Here is a 6,073-nt window from a genome sequence, read left to right as displayed (position 1 = left end):
AGTAGAAAACCTCAGAACATGTGCAGTCTTAACATGATTTTTATAATATATAGAAAGGAATTAAGAGCCCCGAAGCATAATTGACAGACTCCAGATTAAGTTGAAATCCTGTCCCTGTCACGTGGTCCTGGGTGTGTAACTGAGATCTCTGCCTCCTCATTGACAAATGTGATATTAATCCTTGCCTTGTGCACTCTCAAGTGAGGACTAAATGAGAGGGTAGGTACAGTATCTTTCCTAGAGCCAGGTGTGCATCATGCCACCACTTTCCTCAAGTTCTATGTCTGGCTTAACTTTCCTTTAGTTTCTCTCAGTGTGCATGTCCTCAGTCAAATTTATTCTCCTCCATGAGGACATTTTTGTTTCTCCAAAGTCTAAGGGGTTCTTGTCTTGGAAGACTAATTGATGATCTCCTCCCAGCATTGCAAGGTTTACTTTCCTTTGAGTTATTTATTTGTGTGGCCATCTTCCTTTGTAGGCTGTAAACTCCTTGGCAACAGGAACCATGTCTGTTACATGCACTTGTAGCCTTGTTCCTCTTCCCTTTATTAACACCCACAGTCGGTCCCCATCAGCTCTCCATCCAGCCGAGTTTCCTCCTTGGTGAAGTGAGAAGTTTGGAGAGGTGCGTATTAATAGAGGCAAAAGCTTGCTCCTGTCCAATTTGTTGAAATCCCCTCTGGTGTTTTCTTTTTTCTATTTTCCAGCTCAGTTTCTCAGTCCATCTTGCCTTTTTTAAGCATTTTCCCTCTGGACACATCCAGTGCATTTGTCAGCCAGGTTATCATTCTGTCTCTAACCAACCAACTTCCTATCCATCAAAAATGAATTGGTCCATGCTCCCATTTACACTGATCGGGCATATGATATCTTATATTAAATACTATAAGAATTATTTATATTAAAGACCATAATTATAATGCACTGAATAAAATTAGATTGGGGTTGGGAGGAGGATCTTTTCACTATCAAAGAAAAAGAGGGAAGTGTAAGCACTTGCACACCTGATAGGCAGCCTCCAGGGCCTGCCTGTGCATCTCCCCTGGACTAACCTTCAGTGAGCAGGAAACTCACTTCCACACAAGAACTGGCCTGTGAATGGAAATGGCTTCTGGACCTTGGCATTTATGTTCATTATAGCATTTTCCCCCTCCCCCCAGGGACTTCGGAGTCAGGAATGGGAGAGGGATGATCAGACAGAAAGGGCACCATCAGAGAACCCTCAGTCTCTCTCGAGAAAGCTGCAGTGGTGTGATTTCATCGTTTCTGATAGCTTTAGTTGCTCTAAAACAATGTATTGAAATGGTGCAATTCAATCAGCCTGTGTTTTTTTTTTTTCACACACCCTCTTTTCCAACTGGGGCATCTTGCAATTTCCAACCCATCCTTGGCTCCTGGAAGACCACAACAGCAAGCCCATATTTAACCCGGCTGCTGTCTGAACCTCACATGTTTTAGGAAAATTCAGAAGTTAAAAGTAGAATTTAGGAAGAAGAAGCAAAGCAATCTAGTAATCACAAGATTGGAAATCAAGGTACTGGGTTCAAAGTCTCAACCCAGCTACTAACAAGAAAGCTAAGGAACCTGGTCAAGTAACTCAGTCTCTAGATTTTGGGGTTCTAAGGTTTAAAACAAAAAGATATAGATAGACCATCTTCAAAAATCCCTCACAGCTTAAATATGTTGTGAGTATCTAAAATCACTAGACCTCATAATATAATGACCATGTGAAATAGTCATTTGAAGGTAAGAGTCTCTTCCTAATATTCTCAAATCCCTCATAAAGGTGAACACATGCTCTGCCTCTACGTAAGGCCCATTTATGCCCAATTCTCACACAATCTCAGGTAATACATATCCTGAGGCAAGTGTATAAACTCTGCATGGATAAATGAGTGGGTAAGTGACCGGACACAGGTTGCTATCTAAGGCAATATCACAGAAAAATGTGTTCTACACACTCAAAGTGCTGGAGAAATGCCTTTAAGAGGTCATTTTTAATTAACATCAAGAGAAAAAGTACCTGGATTATTTCCCATCTGCAAATCAGTAATCAAAATTTGGCATAGGGGGTACAGCACAGTAAAATTTTCTACTCAAAAGTCCTATTTTTAATTTGAAGTAAAGTGCATCTTTCATCAACAGTTATTTAGAAACGGTAATGAAGCCTTGAAGTTAAAATCAGATCATTCAGCTGTGGCAGGTGCTACTATGAAGTGTGAGGTGGACCTTTACCTGCCTGATTGACAGCTTGCTTCATAAACAGCTTCATGGAAAAATAAGGCCATGTCTAGTGTCATCGGTTCCCGAAGTCCTCTTCAGTATATAAGTTTTTGTTTAAATTTTTATTTCTAGTTTAGGCTCTCTGGGATGAGTAGAATCTGTAAAGGGTGCACACATATAATTTTGGCTTTCTTTCTCTCTCTTTCTTTCTCTCTCTCTCTTTCTTTCTTTCTTTCTTTCTTTCTCTCTCTTTCTTTCTTTTTTTCTCTTTCTTTCTTTCTTTCTTTCTTTCTTTCTTTCTTTCTTTCTTTCTTTCTTTCTTTCTTTCTTTCTTTCTTTCTTTCTTCTCCTTTTTTCCTTTATTGATTAAGGTATTATATATGTGTTGGCAATTTCTTAAAGAACTACTATTTTTTATTTAGAAAGAAAAAATGACAGAAAATAAAACTCCAATTAGACCACTTTGCATGTAGGGTGGATCCCCCCCCCCCCCACCCGCCCCACCCCCTGTCCTTTTATAAGCACAGGGCTAGAGAGAGCAGCATGCAGATTTTGGTCATTTTGTAAAAATCCAGTGTTTTAAACTGAAAACGTAAACCCATTTTAGTGCCGAATTCTCCCTCAAAGCTGCATGTCATCAGCTGGAAGTGACAGGTCTTTGTCTTGCACAGACAGGTTGGTGTGGAGAAGCCCGCCTCTGAGAGTCCCAGTTCCCATTTGAAGGAAACTAACATATCTCTCAAATCCTCATGGTGCAGCTCCCTGGGGGGCTTATTAATCTCAAAACCATAATCCCAGAACCCAACCTGACTTTTGCCTCCAAAAGTCACGCGTTCCCTCAGCTGCACCAGCTTGAGGCTCCACTGGGGTGGACATCTAAGGGCTTTCCTACTCCTGCCCAGCCCAGGGTGGCCAAGGTCATTTCTTGGCTGTATTAGAGCCAACCTAATCCCACTTTCCTCTATAGGACCCCTCCTCCAAATGTAAGCAGTGTACAAAGAAAGTTTTCAGTGGTCTAAAAATGCTCCCCAGATCTGATAAAAATGTCACAATTTCTGCTACCAGAGAGTTGGATATTTTTCTAAAATTGCTTAAAAACAAAGAAAAGAAAATCCTCACAATTTGGGATACATTGACAAGAGTGCTGAGAGGTAAATCAAAAAAGGAGAGAAGGAAAGAGGAATTATAAGAATGAAGGCTATCATTCATGAACACACACACACACACACACACACACACACACACAATACAGAAAAAGAATTGCAGAATTGCCTTGCCCTTCATGGAATGGATGGGTTGGGGTACAGGCCAGCAGTCTGAGTGCCCCAGACACTCTATCCAATGGTAACTTCTGAGGAGCAACCCTGAAGAGTGGGAAGGGGTGGAGGCGGGGCTGAGCACCTCTACTCCATGCAATCCGTGCCTCTGTGGTGCTCTGAGAATGCGCAACTGAAAGCCTTGCTTGCCTCTGACTTAAATCTTCATTGCCAGATGCTCAATATTTTTCTACTTGACCTTCAATTAGGAGTGGCTCTGAATTCTTTAGCTTTGTTTCCCTTTTCCATCTCCCCATTCTCCAAGGTCTCTCATTCAAATGGTTAATGATCTGGAAACAATTACAGGCACTAGGAGACTGGAATGCTGTTAAGGGGTCCTTTGTAAAGTGGACTTTTTAAAGAGAATAAGAGTTTGTTCACATGTTAGCAAATTCTAACCAAGGTGTACACATTTTTATTTTTATTTTTTTTAAAATATATATTTTATTGATTTTTTTTTACAGAGAGGAAGGGAGAGAGATAGATAGTTAGAAACATTGATGAGAGAGAAACATCAATCAGCTGCCTCCTGCACATCTCCCACTGGGGATGTGCCCGCAACCCAGGTACATGCCCCTGACCGGAATCGAACCTGGGACCCCTTGGTCCACAGGCCGACGCTCTATCCACTGAGCCAAACCGGTTTCGGCTGGTGTACACATTTTAAAAGAGGCTAGCCTGTGCTCAGCCTCCATGTGATGCAATGGGAATGCTACTGTGTGACTTAACATCGGACACTGAATATTCACAGTGCTGGCTGTTTTTTTGTTTTGTTTTCATTAATCCTCACCTGAGGATATTTCCCACTCATTTTTAGAGAGAGTGAAAGGAGGGGAGAGACAGAGAGAGAGAAACATTGATTGGTTGCTTCCTACATGCACCACGTCCAGGGCCTGGGGTTGAGCATGCAACCAGGTCCATGCCCTTGACCAAAATCGAACCCAGACTCTTCATTCCCCAGGTAAAAGCTCTATCCACTGAGCCAAATGAGCTAGGGCCACAGAACCATTTTTTAATGAAGATAGGTTCATTGCATTGGAGGCAGGTGATCTTTGCTAGACCCATTTTTTTTTTCTTTCCTGTGATTAAAATTTTCTTACTTTGTGTGTGAGGAATATTCATATAAATGACTCCAATAGGTCGCTGGGACATTAGTTAAGCTACTGTCTGTTGAAGTTTCAAGTACAGTTTAATTGGACTCAGTTTAACATATAATCTCTTTAAGGACCTACTCTGAGCTCAGAACTATGCCAAGAGCCATTAGGATTTCAAAGGAGTAATTTCCACTCTTATTTACAAAATAAGTAACAGTTACAAAATAAACAGTAAAAAGAGGTTTTAAATATGCAAAAATCAAATAAAAATCAAATTATTTTAACAAATGCACAGGTAACTAAGCCATCCAGGTTCTGAGTAATTTTTTTATATCTAAGAGCACTCTGTGATACTTGAGGTGTTCTGCTCACCTCTAACCCACCCTTGTTTGAAAATCACGGAGAAAACAGATCTGATACGCACAGAGGAAGATAAGCAGGGTAAAGGGAAGTGCACCTCAGAAGAGGAACCCTGCTAGTAACTTAAGGATCTTGCCTGAAGAAGACAGAGCTATACTGGAGAAAAAGAAGTACCTATGAACAATTATTTTTGAGAAGGATTGTATTTGTTCTCTTTTGCTGCACACAGTAAAACTAAAGCAAATGGGAAGAAACTACAAAGAAACCAATTTTACTTGTGGTTACAGTTCTTCCATTATTAATATTAGTCTTCAAAAAATTAGTAATGAAAGAACTATATAGCATGTTTTTAGAATAAACAAAACCCAGCTATATTTTTATGGTCTACTAGAGGCCCGATGCATGAAAATTTGTACAAGAGTAGGCCTTTCTTCCTCTGGCTGCCGGCACCAGCTTCCCTCTGGCACCCGGGACCTGGGCTGGCTTCCCTCCAGCTGCCTGCAGGCATCCGGGACCAGGGCTGGCTTCCCTCTGGCCCTGGCTTCATCAGGAAGGATGTCTGGAATGGCGTTCGGTCTAATTAGCATATTACCCTTTTATTATTATAGAAGATGATAGATGTCATTCCTATTTTTTGTGTTGTTCTTTTTTTCTTTCTTTTATATAATCAAAATTCTAAAGCACTGTACTTCATTCTTGAAGTAAATGGCAGAGCTAAGAATTAAATCATGTCTCTGTCTTCTGTGCTAAGTCCCTAGTTGAGCCTCGCTGGCACCTTGGTTTCATGCTGAAGACTGGGTCTGCTGCCTGTCAAGCAGACACAGCAGGACCATCTGCAGGGGTTCCTAAAGAGATGGCAAATTCTGCTGGAACAAACTCTTAACACTCCCGCAGTTCTAAGCCTTTTAAAATTATTATTAGTTGTAGAATCTTCAAAGTGATTCATAAGGCAATTTCTGTTAAACTTGTTCATGGCGAAAGATGACTTAGATAAGTAATTTGCAACTAATCTTTTTCTTGTTTGAAAATCTAACATGTCTATGGAAAGCCCAGCTGGGTTTCAGGTTGGGAAACTCTTAC

The sequence above is a fragment of the Myotis yumanensis genome, unplaced genomic scaffold (genome assembly GCF_028538775.1).
Source record: "Myotis yumanensis isolate MYYU_CA2020_CCGP unplaced genomic scaffold, mMyoYum1.0.hap1 SCAF_7, whole genome shotgun sequence".
In the NCBI taxonomy this organism is placed as follows: Eukaryota; Metazoa; Chordata; class Mammalia; order Chiroptera; family Vespertilionidae; genus Myotis; species Myotis yumanensis.
This window is presented reverse-complemented; position numbering follows the sequence as displayed.